Raw genomic sequence first — 17754 nt, 5'->3', positions numbered from 1 at the left:
GGATGACTGTTACATGACTTGTTGGAAGCAGAAAGAAGAAAGAGAACCTTTGCCTAAATGGTAAGATGTTTATCCTTAAGATTTCAAGTCTCCTGCTTTTTGTAGTATGTAGTTGTAATTATTATAGTGTAATAATTAGGGGCTGGAATGTAGGGCCATGTATGTATTTTCTGTGTGTTTTATATTTTGTCTTCCATTCTTATTATGGGTTTCAGTAATTTGTCACATGGTTGAGGTGTGGTAGAAGTAAATGAGTATAGTTACATATTGACACTTTGTCTTGGTTAGTTAGTTTAGTTGAGAAGGAGCGAGCCAGGGGTGATATTTTTTGTTGACTGGATAGTTACTCTAATTTGAATGCAGTTACTCTTATGTTTACCATATTGCTAATTTAGTTTTGTTAGTTTTTTAATTGCTATAAGATCGTTCGTCTTGCTGGTTTCGTGATAAAGGATCGAACACACTTTTCTCAGCTTGGAACTCAGCTATTTGGAAGCGCGTCACACAGTGTCAATTCCCTTACTCCGTCTCTCGGTGGTTTTGGTTTGTTTTCAAGTCAACGCAGCAATGCCAGCATTTATCCATCTCGCTTTACAACTTCTCAACTTCCCAGCGCATAACTCACCTCCTAAAAGACATTTTTGAATTTCAGTCACCAGTGCTTCGTAAGAAATTAGCGGTGACAATAACCATGTAATTTTGCTTTCTACAGTTAGACGAGCTGAGTAGACTTACTCTTTGAATGAACGATACTAAGATTGCTCTCTGGAAAGGCTATCTTCCCGAGATAAAGCCGGTTCAAATGCTGTAACCAGTTTAAAATCAATGTTATTGTAACAATCCTACTTCACTGAGGGTACAGACGGAATCACTGTTCTGCTCTTCACTATGTTCTTCTTAAACACCTCTTCCACTTTCTCAATTAACACTCACTGTACAGAAGAGCAAACCTTGGCTCTGGCAGCAATAATATTCAAAACAGTTTTTTACAAGTACAGCCATTAATGAATAGAAATAGATCTGGTCTTGGCTTAACGTAAGTTTATTAAACAGAGGCTCATGATGTTAATCACATCTTATGATGTAAAAAACTTGAATTATTCGCATTATTGTAAATACTTCGAAGAGACACCTCATGACAGTCTCATGATAAATAAGGGAGTTTTATTTGCTACATGACTTCAAAGCAGTTGTGGCGTTTGCACATAGAACATGAGTTTTCTCAGCTCTTTCAGTCTGACCCACGAGGGATGGTCACAGACAATCACAGACTGAGAGGGAAGGCCATCTGACATGCAGAGAGCTCATTCCAAGGCTTGAGGCTATACATCAGGAATGTCACAAGACACACGTAAACCTCACAGGTTTAAATAGATGGTGTATACCTGAACTTATGGTGTAGTGCTATGTTGTGGAATTTTAAGAAATGAACTGGACAAATCTATACTCCATGACTGCAGAATGATAGAATTATGGTCACTGGCACGAAAATGGTCTCACAATGGCATATTGACCACTTGCCCAGACTCAGTCATAGAGCACTACAGCTGAGAAACAGGCTACTCTGCCCATCTAGTCCATGCTGACATAGTCTTCTGTCTAGTCCCATCTGCACCCAGACCATATCCTTTCAAACTCCACACCCCCATCTATGTACCTATTCAAACTTCTCTTAAATGTTACACATGAATCCGTATCCACCACTCCTGCTGGCAGCTCGTTCCACATTTACTCCACCCTCAGAGTAAGGAAGATCTCCCTCAGATTCCCCTTATATATTTCATCTTTCACCCTAAACCCATGACATCTATTTCTAGTGTCACCCAACCTGAGGAGAAAAAGCCTGCAAGCATTGACCCTGTCTATACTCCTCATAATTTACCTCTATAAGAGCTTTCCTCATTCTCCCGCACTCCAGGGAATAACAACCTAACCAATTCAACCTTATAACTCATCCTCAGGTCCTTCACAACATTCTTGTAGATGTTCTCAGCACTCTTTCAAGCTTATTGAGATCTTTCCTGCAGGTAGATGACAAAAACTGTACATGATACTCCAAATAATGTCTCATCAAGGTCTTGTACAACTTCAATATAACATCCCAACTCCTGTACTTAATGTCCTGATTTATGAAGGTCAAAATATACTAAAAACTCTCCTTCCAACCCTATCTACAGGAGATGTCTAAGAGAAGATTGGTGTAGCTCTCGATGAACTTAGAACATGGACCGGCACATAGGATTGTGACATTATAGACAGTACGGAAACGTGGTCGAGGAGTGGGAAGCTGGCTGGCACATTGATGCTTCTGGAATGGCAGGGGTGACAGGGAGGGAGGCAAGAGAGGAGGGGTAAATTACACTAGTCACATCATAGCTGTACTTGGAGACAATATTCTGGGGGGAAATGTCTAGCAAGGTTATATGAGTAGAACTTGGGTTTAAGTAAAGTGCAATGATTTTGATGGTACTACACCATAGGGCCCCAAGCAGTCAGCAGGAATTAGAGGAGCAACTATGTAGGAAAATCACAGTTAGATGCAACAATGATAGGGCTGTGACCGGTGATGGTTATGTTCCCTGATATCGACTGGGTTCTGAGGGATTAGGTGGGGAAGATTTTGTTGAACATTTTCTGAAACAAAAGGTAGATGGTCCGACGAGAAAGGGAGCTTTCTCACATTTAGGAAGTGAAGCTGGTCTAGTTGTTGAGGTAACAGTGTGGGACCACTCCAGAACAAGTGACCATAATTCTATTAAGACACACACTGCAGCCGTAGGGTGAGGACTTGTTCAGTTATAGAGATGTGGAGTCACAGAGTAACAGAACATGGGAACTGACCCCTCGTCCCAACTCATCCATAGTAACATGGTGCCCACCAAGCTGGTCCCACTTGTCTGTCATTGGCCCATATCCCTCTAAACCCACCTACCCAGGTACTTACTCAAATGTCTTTCGAAAGTTGTTATTGTACCTGACTCAGCACCTTTCTCTCGAAGCTCATTCCAGATACGCAGCACCCTCCGTGCAAAGTAGCCCCTTAGATCACTTTTAAATCTTTTTCATCTCAGTTTAAACCTATGCCCCCTAATTTTGAGTTCCCCTTTCCTGGAGAAAAAGACTCTGTGCATTCATCCTACCTATACCCTTCACGATTTTATACACCTCAGTGAGGTCACCCTTCAATCTGCTACCGTCCAAGGAATAAAGTCTGAGTCTACAAAAGCTCTCCCTGTTACCTGGCTTTGAGTCCTGGCTGTGTCCTCATAAATCTTCTCTATGCTCTTTCCAGTTTAATGATGTTCTTCTGATATAGGGCAACCACAGCAGTACACAATACTCCAATTACAGTCTCACCAATGCCTTGTACAACTGCAAAACGACATCCCAGCTCCCATATTCAGTGTCCTGAATGATGAAGGCCAGCATGTCAAATGCCTTCAACCTATGATGTCACTTTCAGCAGCCAACGTACATGAACTCCTAGGTCCCTCTGCTCCACAGCACTGCCCAGGGCCTGACTATTCACTGTACAAGTCCTGTTCCAGTTTGATTTCCCAAATGCAACACTTATCCAAGTTAAAAGTTGGTGGGAGGAGAAGATGGCGGCGCGACACAGATCGCAGCAGCACTCTGGTGGCGATATCTGTTATCTGTCAAGTAGGGTGCCGTGCACAATCCTGATTCGATGGAGACAGATGTGAGAGCACAGAGGAACATCTGGTGAAACTTCTGAAATACCTGCTTTGCTGCTGCTGCTACTGTGTGATCCAGAATCTCCGGAGGGGAAGGCCCCGAGTCCTCGGCTTTGCTTGTTGCTCGGCGGCCGGGGTGGGGTTGAAGTGCTCAGAGAGGCTGTGTCGAAGAGCTGGTCAGAGGCTCGAAGTTTTCGGACAGACTCAGAGTCGGCTGTGGTTGGGTGCTTCCAATGCATCAGCAAGTTTGCAACGCTTGGAGTTCATGGCAAGAAGAGTTTCTCCCTTCTGCCGTCTGCGTGAGATGATGGGGCTATCAGGACTTGGGACTTTTTTTTTAAACCATGCCCATGGTCTGCTCTTTATCAAATTACGGTATTGCTCTGCACTGTTGTAACTGTATCTTATAATTATGTGGTTTTGTCAGTTTTAGTCTTGGTTTGTCCTGTGTTTCTGTGATTCTTTCTGGAGGAAAATTGTATCATTTTTTAATGCATGCATGTCTAAATGACAATAAATGAGGACTGAGTGTCCTCATAATCTAATCTGAAAAAAAAGTCATTTTCCAGTCCTTGGCCCACTTGCCGAGGTGATCAAATTCGCTCTTTGACTTTTTTATATATAACCTTCACTTTCTATGATCCCATCTATTCTGGCACCATCCAGAAATTTACTATTTACAGAAATTCCAAATCATAGCACAAGTTGAAATGATTGAACTGCACACCTTGATTATTGAAGTCAGTAGATTATGAAACCTATCCAACATCTAGTTAAGGTCTAAATCTGGGAGGAGATTTATCTATGCCTTTTAATATTTCTGAAGAATAGCCTCAAGATTTGGAATGAGCTCTTTATAGGTCAGATGGTCTCCCTATGAGTCTATGATTATTTCCAACCATCATTCATGAATCAGATAGGCAAGTTGTAAATACGAATCTCCCACATGCAGAAGCCACAGTGGCTTTGAAGTTTCAGAGCTGATAAAACTCCCTTACATGTCATGAGGCTATCATGAGGTGTCTCTTAGACATATTTACAATAGTACAAATAACAACATTTTATTTCAACATAATGTGTGATTAACATCATGTGCCTCTTTCATAAATTAATATTAAGTGAAGATCTGATAGTTTTACTCATGGACAGCTGGACTTGCAAAAAGTGTTTTAATTTTGTGGCGAGTGTTCGGTCTATGACGACCGAGTAGAGAAGCTCGTTTATCTCAACTGCGGGTTTTATTGCGACAGTGAGAAAAACAGACCGGGTGCTAAGTCCCAGGCAGAGAACAAACTCAGTCACATACAGATGGGGGAGGTGATTATTACACACCCCGGTGACAGTCAGGGTGACCCACACCACAGACAGAGGTGTGAACAACTGTATAACCCCAGCTAAAATGGAACATAGAAAAATAGAAACATAGAAAATAGGTGCAGGAGTAGGCCATTCGGCCCTTCGAGCCTGCACCACCATTCAGTATGATCATGGCTGATCATCCAACTCAGAACCCTGTACCAGCCTTCCCTCCATACCCCCGATCCCTTTAGCCACAAGGGCCATATCTAACTCCCTCTTAAATATAGCCAATGAACTGGCCTCAACTGTTTCCTGTGGCAGAGAATCCACAGATTCACCACTCTCTGTGTGAAGAAGTTTTTCCTAATCTCGGTCCTAAAAGGCTTCTCCCTTATCCTCAAACTGTGACCCCTCGTTCTGGACTTCCCCAACATCGGGAACAATCTTCCTGCATCTAGCCTGTCCAATCCCTTTAGGATTTTATATGTTTCAATCAGATCCCCCCTCAATCTTCTAAATTCCAACGAGTACAAGCCTAGTTCATCCAGTCTTTCATCATATGAAAGTCCTGCCATCCCAGGAATCAATCTGGTGAACCTTCTTTGTACTTCAAACAATAAATGAAATGGAACATCCCACCAGAATCCCACAAAAGCATTTTAAAACAAGAACAATAAATAATGCTGGCCACTGGGAATGGGCTTTTGACCACGCTCCCCCCAGGGTACCACACTGCCCCCACCGCGCAGTGTGCGGGGTGTGTGCACTGTGGCAACCCCAGAGTCCATGAAAAAGTCCAAAAGTCCCAGTAGGGGTCGACACTGCCACCTGCTTGTGTGAGGCAAGAGGCAGGGCACTCGGAGTGTCACCTCCTTGCTTCAGCTGCGCTAGGTCAGTGAAGGCCAAGGGCTGACACGGTGCCAGCCGGTCCTGGTGCAGCACGACTGCCTTCCGCCGCTCAGGCAGCAGTACCTGGTATACCACATCAGAGGTGCAGTCAAGCACCTCTCCCGGCCCCTTCCAGTGGCTTCCAAGCCTGGGGGATAGTCTGGGAGGGGCAGTAGACCCATACTGGGGCCCCCACCATGACCTGCTACATTGACATCCTAGACTGGCGGCCCAGCCCCTCTGGGACTTGCAGGCATCGCAGCCGTGCTCAAACAGCTCCACATTCTGCCTGTCCCCAGGCCAGTAGAAGCGTTCACTCAACCTGCCCAATGTCTTTGCAACTCCAAAATGGCCCGTGGACCGGCCATGGCGCAGAGCCCACGGGGAACCACCGGCTGCAGGCAATGTCTGTCATCATTGGGCAACTGCCACCGCCTGGTCAGCAACCCGCCACACACCACCAGCTTTCCCCTCTGCCAGTATGGGGCTTTCTTTTGATCCAGGGCACAGACCCTGCGCCCACCCCGGCCACCGCCCCACGCTCAGCCACCCTGGCACAGGATCGCTCGGGGGCTCGATGCTCAGCTGCTCCTGGTCCACCGCGTGGAGGGTGTTGCTGGCCGTCACTGTAACCGGTCCCTGGGAAGGGTGTTGCGTTGGGCCTGTGCGGGGTGTGTGCACTGTGGCAGCCGCTGTGAGGCCGGCGGTGGTTGCTGCTGCCCCGGTTGGGTCCGTCTTCCGGAGCCGCTCTGCCAGAGACGCCCGGCTTCAGCGCCCGGGTGGAGTGTGGCCCCCGTCACATCCACACGGGCCCCCCAGCAGGACAACAGGTCCAGGCCGATGATGTCGGTGAGCCGCACCTCGTGTCCACTGTGTTTTCCCCCAGTGCGATGTGCAGCCTCCTCGCCCCTCTCATCACGTAGCCAGCTGGACCGCTGTCTTGTCCACCCAGACCCGTGATGGCAGTAGTTGACCCTGCTTCTGCTAGCACCTCGTCCAGTGATCATGGCGACGTCAGGCGAACACGCTGCTGAAGATGCTTCGGTGTCAGTGCCTTTACAAAGACGTGGAAGGCAAGCCCTTCCCGGGTCGCGGGAGGGAACTGGGGGTGGCCATGCTGAGCACGGTGGCGGAGATCTGCCGCAAACACCCTCAGGTTTTCTCCCACACGGCGCCGTCTGCTGCCCAGTTCTTCCCTCATTGCTTCCTCCAATGGTCTCTGCCCGAAATGCCGCTCCCATGCCGTTTTGAGAGCCCTGCAGTCACACTGCTGATCTGGCGTTAGGTCGAGGGAATGCTCCCTTCTAGCACCAGGGCAAGGTGAACCACCGTCTCGCTGTGGCATGCGACAAGTCTGACTGCCAGAGAAGGCCCCAGGCGGTCGGTGCCATTGTATCTGGGGATCTTCAGGGTGGGCTTTGTGGCGGGAATTGCTGAGGCCCGTTGGCCTTCCGGTGGTGCCCACCATGTTGCCCATCCTCGCATGGCTGCGGTATCTTGCCCTCCCCAGAGAGGACCACGAGGGAGGTGGGTGGTGCTCTCCGCCGTGTCCCCTGGGTTGGGAACTTGCCCCCTTGGAGATTCTGGGAAGGCACGATGCTCGGTTCCCAGGTTTTCCTCCAGGTCGGTGTTCCGTATTAGGGATCCCGGCCCAGCGGTGCACGGGAGGCATACTACTCAGTCCCTTGACTTAAGGTGCCCCGTCTGATGTCGTAGCTCTTTAATCCCACTGCCAATTTCTAATCCCACTCCTGACACTAACGTGACGAGCATTTGGTCCGTGATGACAGACGGGAGAAGCTCGTTAAGCTGAACTGCCAGTTTTATAGTGACCAGCATGAAAACAGACCGGACGCTACGACCCAGGGAGAGAACCCAGTCACACACAGACGGGGAAGGTGAGTATTACACACCCAGGGTGACACACAAACAATCAAGTGAATAACTGTACACGCCAATCTAAAATGTAACAAGAAATGAACTTGAACATCCCACCATAATCCCACAAAAACATTTTAACACAAGAACAGTAAATAGTGCTGGGCACTGGGGAATGCTGGGGTGTCGACACCGCACCTCGCCAGAACACTACGGCCAGAGCCAAGCTTTGCTCTTTGAGAGTGGTGGGAGCGTTAACTGAGAAAGTGGAAGAGGTTTATGATGAGAAGAACATTCTGAAGAGTAGAACAGTGATTCTGAACTGCAGTGGTCTGTACCCTAAGTGAAGAAGGACTTTTTACAGTAACATAGATGAAACCAAATTTCCCTCAGGATTAATAAAGTAAATCTATCTATCTATGTATCTTAGACTGGATACAGCATTTGAACCTGTTTTATCCCCAGAAGATCAGAGTTAGCCACTCCAGAGAGCCATCTCAGTGTCATGTATTCAAGGAGCAAGTTAACACAGCATGAATCCAACTGTATGAGAAAAAATTACCTGTTTTTTGCATACTACTGGGACCAGCACACAAGTGCCATCGTAAAGAACACACGACAGTCTGTACTTTCTTACAAGTTTGCCTAGATTTGGCATGTCACCAAAACTTTTGACGAACCTCTATAGATGCACAGTGGAGAGTGTCCTGACTGTTTGCATCATGGCTAATGCCCAGGAATGGGAATGTTTCCAGAAAGTGGTGGATACGGCCCAGTCCATCGGAGGCAAAACCCTCCCCACCATTAAGCATATTTACATGGAGCACTGCTTCAAGGAAGCAGCATCCATCATCACGGACCCCCACCATCCAGGCCACGCTGTCTTCTCACTACTACCATCAGACAGGAGGTACAGGAGCCACCAGGTCCAGGAACAGTTATTACTCTACAAACATCGGGCTACTGATACTTCACTCTCCCCAACACTGAACTGACAAGCTCCACAAGCTACAGACTCACTTTCACGGACTCTGGAACTCATGGATCAGTATTATTTTTGCTCAGTTTGTCTGTTTTTGCACATTGGTTGTTCATTAGTCCTTATGTTATAGATTTTTCATAAATTCTATTCTATTTCTTTATTTTCTTGTAAATACCTGAAAGAAAATGAAGTTTAAGGTAGTGCAGTATATGGTGATATATATATAGATACTTTGATAATTCATTTTCTTTGATTTTGACTGAACTTCAAAGATACCTTATTTCCTCTGAACTTTGTGCTGGGCTATCTCAAGTTTGTGAAAGGAGATATGTAAATACCGTCCATGTATAAAACTCAGGATCCCATGTGGCACTTTCCTCACAGAACAATGCAACTAACTGTCAATGGTAAGTGCTTAGACATCTGCAGATTTCTCTTTTGCACTTTTTTAAAAGCAAGGAGCAATGCAGCAGTCACTGTCCGTTGCATGAGTGAGAGACAGCAAGGCTGTCTGCTTCACTCATGTCAGCCAGACACTGGATACACTGAGACTGACTATTGATTAACCTGCACTGCTATATCAATCAGCCTGGCCCCAAAATAGTAGAGGCAACAGAAAAATGGTTTCAGGGAAATCAATGTGAAAAGTGCATGGATAGTTCACTCAGGTAACGACCAGACTGCACCTGACAACTCTCATTAGACAGCAGAACTTCAACTGGCTTTTCTCTTTGGAGTGAAGGAGGATGAGAGGTGACTTGACAGGAGTGTACAAGACAATAAGAGGCATAGATTGAGTGGATTGCCAGAGACATTTTCCCCAGGGCAGAAATGGCTAATGTGACAGTGATTGGAAGAAAGTGTCGGAGTGATGCTTTTTACACAGAGAGTGGTGGGTGCGTAGAATGCAGGGGTGGTGGTAGAAGCAGACTCATTATGGATATTTAAAAGACTCTTAGATGGGCACAGGCATGCAAGAAAAATGCAGGGCTATGTCAGAGGGAAGGGCTAGATTGTTCTGAGAGTAGGTTATAAGACGTGCGCAACATCGTGAGCCTAAACGCCTGGACTGCTGTAGTTCTACGTGCTATACACTGCCCTGAAGTCTGGCAAAATAAGCAGCGGTGGAGAGGTATGGAACTCCAGAGTGACTAGGAATGCAATGCCACTATGAAGCTTCTCTCTGACAAATTACAGACGTTCAGCTGGGAGCTCGCCTTGCTGCAGTGATGGATATTCACTTTCCAGAGCCCAGAATCAGAATCGGGTTTATTATCACCGGCATGTGACGTGAAATCCAATGGGATGATTGTAAGCCTCAGCTTTTCAGCACAGCTGCATGACCTTTCCAAAGGGCCAGAGGTGTTCCTGGCAAAGTTCAACTTCTAACTAAAATCCCATGCTCAGTCTCATGTCATAAACAAGTAAATAATGAACTACTTGTAGGCCATACTTAATCAAAAGAAACAATGGGCTCCACATTATCTCATTAAACACTGCACTCACCTAGCCTGATAAAGGTAAATGAAAACTATCTCAGCAGATGATAGCAAAACAGCATAAATGTTAGAAAACAGTTGAGATTGTTAGGAATGACAAAGAGGATGATAGAAAGAAGAACTAGAATTCACGTGCTGTAGTATTCTATGTTCTATGTTAAGTGCAAGGACCAGGCAATAGACAGGTAAATTCCAACAATCCACTCTCCACATTCAGAAATCCAGGTGTTCCAGCATCTAACTCAATGGTGCTGTTTCCCATCCTCCCCGAATCTCACCAGGTGTCTGTACTCCCCTGAGATACCACAACTCCTCGGGCAGTGCATTTAATATTTCACTAATATTTGAGTTGGGTGTCGGGGTGGAGATACATCTCTATGAAAGGAAGTGTAAGGCGTTCCTTCCCTCCACTCGCCTGCAGGTCACCCTCGGGCAAGGTGTAGCACCTGCTCAGCCCCCCGATCAGGGTCAAGTGAAGCCATGGAAGTGGGTGGTGGATGGTCGTATGAGCAGCTGGTGCATATCACAAGTCCCGGTTATGCCAGGCAGACAACCTCTGAAGAGTATTGATAAAGGCTGGGGTCACGCTTCTTGTAAAGACACTGACCAGAGTAAAGCAATGGCAAACCACATCTGTAGAAAAATTTGTCAAGAACAATCTTGGTCATGAGACCATGACTGCATCTGTCATACAACACAGCACATAGTGACGCTGATGAATATTTGAGTAATATTGTAAATATATTGTTTGATTATGTATTCTTTGTTTGTATACATAATTCAGTACGGGTTATTTGTACGAAGATGTGAATGGCATACGTCATTAAACCACCATGTGAGCACCTCACTAAATTTGCGGATAAAACATCCCGACTCCCAGGTTTTTCTTTTGATTTAGTTTCTGGAATTATGAAATCTAACAGCGGTGATCAGGAAGTTTTAACACGACCTCCTACCTGTTGAAGTGCAGCACATTGTTTCTTTGGAAGGAGGAGAGAGACACTCGAGTTGTTAAAAAAAAGCAGCATGTGTTGCTTTGGAAAATGAGAGAGAAATGATTGAGTTAAAAAAATGTAGAAAATGAATGAAGTTCATCGGTTCAGAAACAGCAAGTCCCAGGTGATAATAATAATTGAAAAAGCAGAAATGGCTGGCTACATTGGAAAGATAGATACATTTAATCGCACAAGAACTGGATGATATTTATTGAATGAATTGAGCAGTATTTTGATGCAAATGAAATAGCCAATGAAAAGCCAGTCCCAGTGTTACTGAGAACAGTGGGTAGAAAAGCATACAGTTTGCTAAGAGGTTTAACTGCTACCACCAAATCATCTGAAGTGAGCTTTGCTGAAATTGTGAACGTAATGCAGGAACATTTAGAACTGAAACCAGTATTGATTGCAGAACTCTTTAGGTTTCATAAGTGGAATCAAAAGGAAGGGAGTTCATTTTAGCTTATGTAGCTGAACTGGAGAAATTGTCCCAGCATTGTCAGTTCAGGGTTGCACTTAATGATGCACTAAGAGATTGTTTAGTGTGTGGAATCTTACAAGAAAGTATTCAAAACTGAACTGAAGCAAAACTCCCATTTAAAAGAACAGCTGAAATTGCTGTATCAATGGAAACAGCACCCAGAAATGTAAATAAATTGCAGTCAGGAATGAGGGTGAACATGAACAATATTACTACGTCTAAAAAGAAACCCGCCTGGTAGAACAAATTGTGTTACCATTGTAGCAGAGACACACACATACGCCGGACCAATGCAGGTTTAAAGGTGAAACTTGCAGGAAATGCAACAAAGTAGGACACATACAAAGAGCATTTCAGGTAGACAAAAATAGACAGTGCAAGGAAGAGAAAAAAATAGAAGGTCATGTTGCAGTTTCAAAAAGAGCACCAATCTGCATGCTGTTGATGAAAAATCTGATCATGATGAAAGTGACACTGGACTGTGTAGTCTTGATATTTACACTGTGAAAATTAATAATAGACAAGCAATATGGCTTACACCAGAAGCGAACAGCAAATTAATTAAAATGGAATTGGACATTGGCTCAGCCGTTTCAGTCATTCCATAAACAGAGTTTGAACAAGAAGTTATACTGGAGAAAAGGTAACTCCTGTGGGAATCACACACATAGCAAAGAAGTACAATAATCCACATTGGGCTTTTATGTGGTATAAACAGGAGGGTCAGCATTAAGGGGCCATGAGTGGCTGAGACAACTACAACTTGATTGGAGATTCATCCACTATTTACATGCCACATCTCCTGCAAAAGAGTCAATTGAAAGCAAATGAAGAAAGGTGTTCAAGGATGGCATTGGAAAACTCAAATATAAGAGTAAAATAGTGTTAAATGAAAATTCCGCACCCAAGTTTTACAAAGCCCGTCCTGTTTCTTATACCATCTGTGACAAAGTGGCCAGTGAGCTAGATTGCATGGAGGCTGAAGGAATTCTTTCCAAGGTTGAGTGGAGCCCATAGACAATGCCAATGGTCCCAGCAGCCAAGAAGAATGGATCTGTCAGGATCTGTGGTGATTTTCAGATCACCATCAACCCAGTACTGAAAGTAGATAAGTACTTTCTGCCCAGGATAGAGGATACCTTTGCAAACCCGTCTGGAGGGAAATGCTTCAGCAAAGTGGACTTAGCTAAGGTCTACCTACAGATGGAAATGGAAGAAAACTGCAAAATGTTTCTCACCATAAACACTCATAACAGCTTTATCACTATAATAGGCATATTTCTGCAGTATCTTCTGCACCTGCACTCTGGCAGAAACCTGTGGACCAGGTGTTGCAAGGCTGCCCAGGCACTCGATATTACCTGTTGACATCATTGTCGCCAGTGAGGATGATAAGGAAATTCTCCAAAACCACAAGGCAGTGTTGAAAAGATTAGAAAATTATGGGCTCAGAGCCTGACACAGTAACTATGAATTCTTTAAACCAAGCATCACCTACTGTGGTCACACCATTGACGCACAAGTATGACACAAGTGTGCTGAGAAAATTCAAGCAGAGGTGGATGTCCCAAGACCAAAGGGCTTGTCTGAGCTGCAGTCCCTTTTAGGAGTTGTCCATCACTATGACCGGTTCCTGCCAAAGCTGGCTACTGTGCTCCACTCCTTGAACTCTTCACTACTAATCAGGAAATAACGGCAATGGGCAAAGCAGTGTGTATTGGCTTTCAAAATGGCAAAGAAATTGGTGACGCCAGACACAGTACTTACACATTATAATCCTCATTTGATGTCTCTGAGCTTGCACTCATTGGAAATTAGAAGAATGAAGGGAGATCTCATGCAAACCCATCAAATATTGAAAGCCCTAGATAGAGCTCAATGTTCAAAATTTCAAAGTAAATTTATTATGAAAATACATGCTGTATATGTCACCATATAATATTCTCGAGATTCATTTTCTCACAGGCAATCACAGTAGAACAAATAAATACAATAGAATCAATGAAAAACTACACACAACAACTGACAAACAACCAATATGCAAAAGACAAACTGTAAATACAAATAATAATAATAATAATAATAATAATAAGAGCAGACTAGATGTCAACAAGGAAACATCGAATGCCTGGCACAAATTTGGAGACATCTTCCCAGAAATGGGGGGTTCATTTTGGCAATAGAGGACCAGATAGCTAACACAAAAAAACCAAAAATACATAATAAAAAACCAACAAATTCACAATGATATATGCAGAAAAGGTCAAAAGAAATGAGAAACAAATCGAACCCATTACGGGATTCTGCAGCAGTTAAACTCGATCCAATTACTTACACCAGCAGAATTAAATGGCAAACATCATTCACCAGAATCTTGCTTTAACTCATAAAAGACACCACACCTTTCTATAAATAAAAACCTGATCCAGTTTTAGAGTTAGTGTCCCACAAATTACGTTATGACTGATTACATTACAGGTGGACAATTCATAATAATCATCTGGATATAATATTATAGGATAAACAAGCAACTTATTTCATAGATACAGTATACCATTCCAAACACACATAGTTTACTGCAATCAATAAGAGAAAAAACACCAGAAATATCCTGAATTAAAAATGGAAATTGGAAGACTATAGAACATGAACAGGGTAATCATTCCAAAGGCATGACACAATAGCATTAAAACATTGGTCCTACACAGCAATATTTATATAAGCCTTCAGAAACCCACAATATCAAACACCACTCGAATAGTCCGAAAGTCCCTAGCAATTGAGAAATGCGTGTGTTTGGCTATGCCTGTGCCTTAGGTTTGCCCAGCTTCAGCTGAGAAAAACTAAAAATATAATCATGATAATAAATAAATAAATAAATAATACAGAGAACACGAGTTGTAGGGTCCTTGGAAGTGAGTCAATTGGTTGAGGAATCAGTTCAGAGTTTAGGTGAGTGAAGATCCATGCTGAATCAGAGCTGAAACTGTGAGGCTGTACAACCGCTTCTTTCTCCAAGCTGTTAGACTTTCCAACACCCTGAGCCACCCTGCTGGACAACACCACCAATCCACCCCCCACAACTCCCCAACTCACTAACACACTCTCATCCTGGACTTTTCATCCTTTATTGTTGACGTTCCACATTTCATACAACTGCTTGTTTATTATAATAGTGTCAGTAACATTATACTGTTTACCTAAACATGCACCTTGCAGTTTTTGCCAAGCTGTCAACCATCACACCCTGCCACTCAGGGTCTCATGGTGATATTATTTTGTGACAGTATGTGCTGGATCATAACTCTATGTGATGTGTGTGAAATGTGTACTGCGTTTTGCACCTTGGCCCCAGAGGAACAATGTTTCATTTAGCTGTATACATGTGAAGGGTTGAATGACAACAGACTTGAACCTGAACTTGGTCCGGGAGCCTGTAGAGTAATAACTGTTCATGAGTCCGTGGAGTGAGACCTAAAGCTCCTGCACTTCCTTCCCGATGACAGCAGTGAGAAGTGATCATGGCCTGGGTGGTGGGTATCCTTGATAATGGAGGCTGCTTTCTTGAGGCCCGTCTAGTAGATGTGCTTTAAGGTGGGGAGAGTTTTTCCTGTGATGGGCTGGGCTGTACCCGCTACCTTTTTGTAGGTTTTCCCATTCATGACCATTGGTGCTTCCACCGGATACTCTCCACTGTGCATCTATGGAAGTTTGTCAGAGTTTTAGATGACACGCCATATCTGCAGAATCAAAGGCACTTAAATGCCGGTCCCAGAACAGATCCTCCAAACTGATAACGCCAATGATTTAAAGTTAACAACGCCCTCAATCTCCAATTTACAAATAGAGACTGGCTCCTTCCTGGAGATCTGGTTTCTTCTTCTTGTGGTCAATGATCAGCTCTGGTTTTGTTGAAGTTGAGTGAGAGGTTGTTGTCGTGGCACCATTCAACCTCTCAACTATATGTCGATTTGTCATCTCCTTTGATTCGGCCAACAACAGTGGTGTCGTCAGCAAACCTTAATGGAGCTGTACTTACTCTCGCAGTCGTCACTTTAAAGCGAGTAGAGCAGGGGACTAAGCACCAGTGCTGATGGTGATTGTGGAGTAGTGAGTGGACTTTGAGAGTTTGTTTCCTATAGTGGGGTGAGTCTAGGACGAGACGGCACAGCCTCAGAGTACAGGGACGTCCCTTTAAAACGGATATTGGGTGAAATTCTTCAGCTAGAGGGTAGTGAATCTGTGGAATTAATTAGCACAGACGGCTGGGGAGGCCATGTTATTGAGTACATTTCAAGCAGAGGTCGGTAGGTTCTTCATTAATGACAGTGTCAGAGGTTACGGGGAGAAGGCAGGAGAATGGGGTTTAGAGGGATAATGAATCAGCCATGATTTAATGACGAAACACACTCTACTGGCCGATTGGCCAAACTCTGCTCCTTTGTCTAATAGCCGAACACTCACCTGTGGGGGTCACTAGTGAATTCAAGAGTGGGAATCAAGGAGACTTAGGGAATTCAAATAAAACTAATGATGTACGTATTACAAGAATTATTTACGAAGACTAACAAGAGCTCGGGCAAACAGTACTGAATCTGGATGAACCTAAATCACTGAAGAGTTCGGTCTGAGTTTCAGCCGACCAGGAGCCACAGCGACCCAGCAGAAAGAGGTTAGCATCACCCCCTGTAGTCCACCCTGGAGCACGTTGGAATTCCCAACATTGAAAATAATATGCTAATTAAATTATCCCAAGTTAATGAAAAGTGATAAATACAAAGAGTTTAACTATATCCGTTACCCCAAAATAATTTTTTAAAAAACAGAGCTAGTGCAAAGAAAATTAAACGCAAAAGATACACAATCTAAAGGCAGCCTATATCCACAAGTTGACATTGTGTATATACAGACCACATAGTAACTGACAAAAAAACCCTGTCGACACCATCCTCCGGCAATCACCTTCTCCAGTCCTCCTGAAGTACAGTGACCCCCCAACACCAACCCCGCCGTTTCTCAGGACCACCTGTCAGGGAAGACAGATACTGATGAGAGAGTTCACCACTACCTTTCAGCCGATGGGTATCTGAGGGAAAGTGCTTGAAAACCAAGCCTTGAATCCAACACAAAATCTTTGGTCAGCTGGACCGCAGTGATCGCGTCCTAGACACTCAGACGTGGCTACCTCGCGTATCTGTCTCCGAGCACTGGAGGGACGTCCATCAACGCTATCAATGCAAAACACTCCTCATCCAGTGGGATGAGTAAAATGCGCCAGCGTCCTCTCCTCGACCAACAGCCCCGGTTACCGTGCCATTCACAATCCTTGCACCAGACCTCCGCAGCCAGACACTGCTCCGACGCGCGGAAGTTAGCAGGCAGACGGGAAGTAAATCCAGGCCAGTGAGTGTAACATCTCCAGCGGGGAGCTGCTGCCCCCTCTCCCCGGCCGCGATCGGAATGCCCGGAGATGCGTGTTCTGCAGCTCTGGAATTTAACTCAAACTTTTCGCCTTGGGCTGAGTGATGGACAGATCTATGGCAGGAAACGAACCAGCTTTTCTTGTTAGGCCTTGGGACAGCGAACAACCCCCCACCTCCACCCCCACTTCCTAATTCAAAGCTACCCACGGCGAGAACCGTTGCCCTGCTTCTCGAAACCTGACCCGGTTCTGTACACCTCCACCAGCGCTTTGACTGCTCCCCAAACGCTCCCTTTTGGACATTAGCTGGGGCCATCAAGCCAAAAACTCCAATCGCAAGTCCCACCTTACCCCGTGTCCTACCTTGCCCCGTTGCTCTTTACTTTTCTTCAACAGACTCTCTAATTCCATAATGATCCGTACTGCAGTCGGCACAACGCTGATTGCGAAGTCCCTCTCACCTTCGGGTGTGCGCCCGAAATCATGCTGTGACAATCCCTCTCTCTGACCTTCTATTTATTAAAAAAAAACTACTTCTGTATTTTGTCTTTTCATCGCTCTACGTCAGGAGATAATTAGATGAAGAATTGTTAGATTTGGATTTCGAGTCGGATG

Source organism: Mobula birostris, chromosome 31 (genome assembly GCF_030028105.1).
Source record: "Mobula birostris isolate sMobBir1 chromosome 31, sMobBir1.hap1, whole genome shotgun sequence".
Classification (NCBI taxonomy): Eukaryota; Metazoa; Chordata; class Chondrichthyes; order Myliobatiformes; family Myliobatidae; genus Mobula; species Mobula birostris.
Note: the sequence above shows the minus strand (reverse complement) of the source record.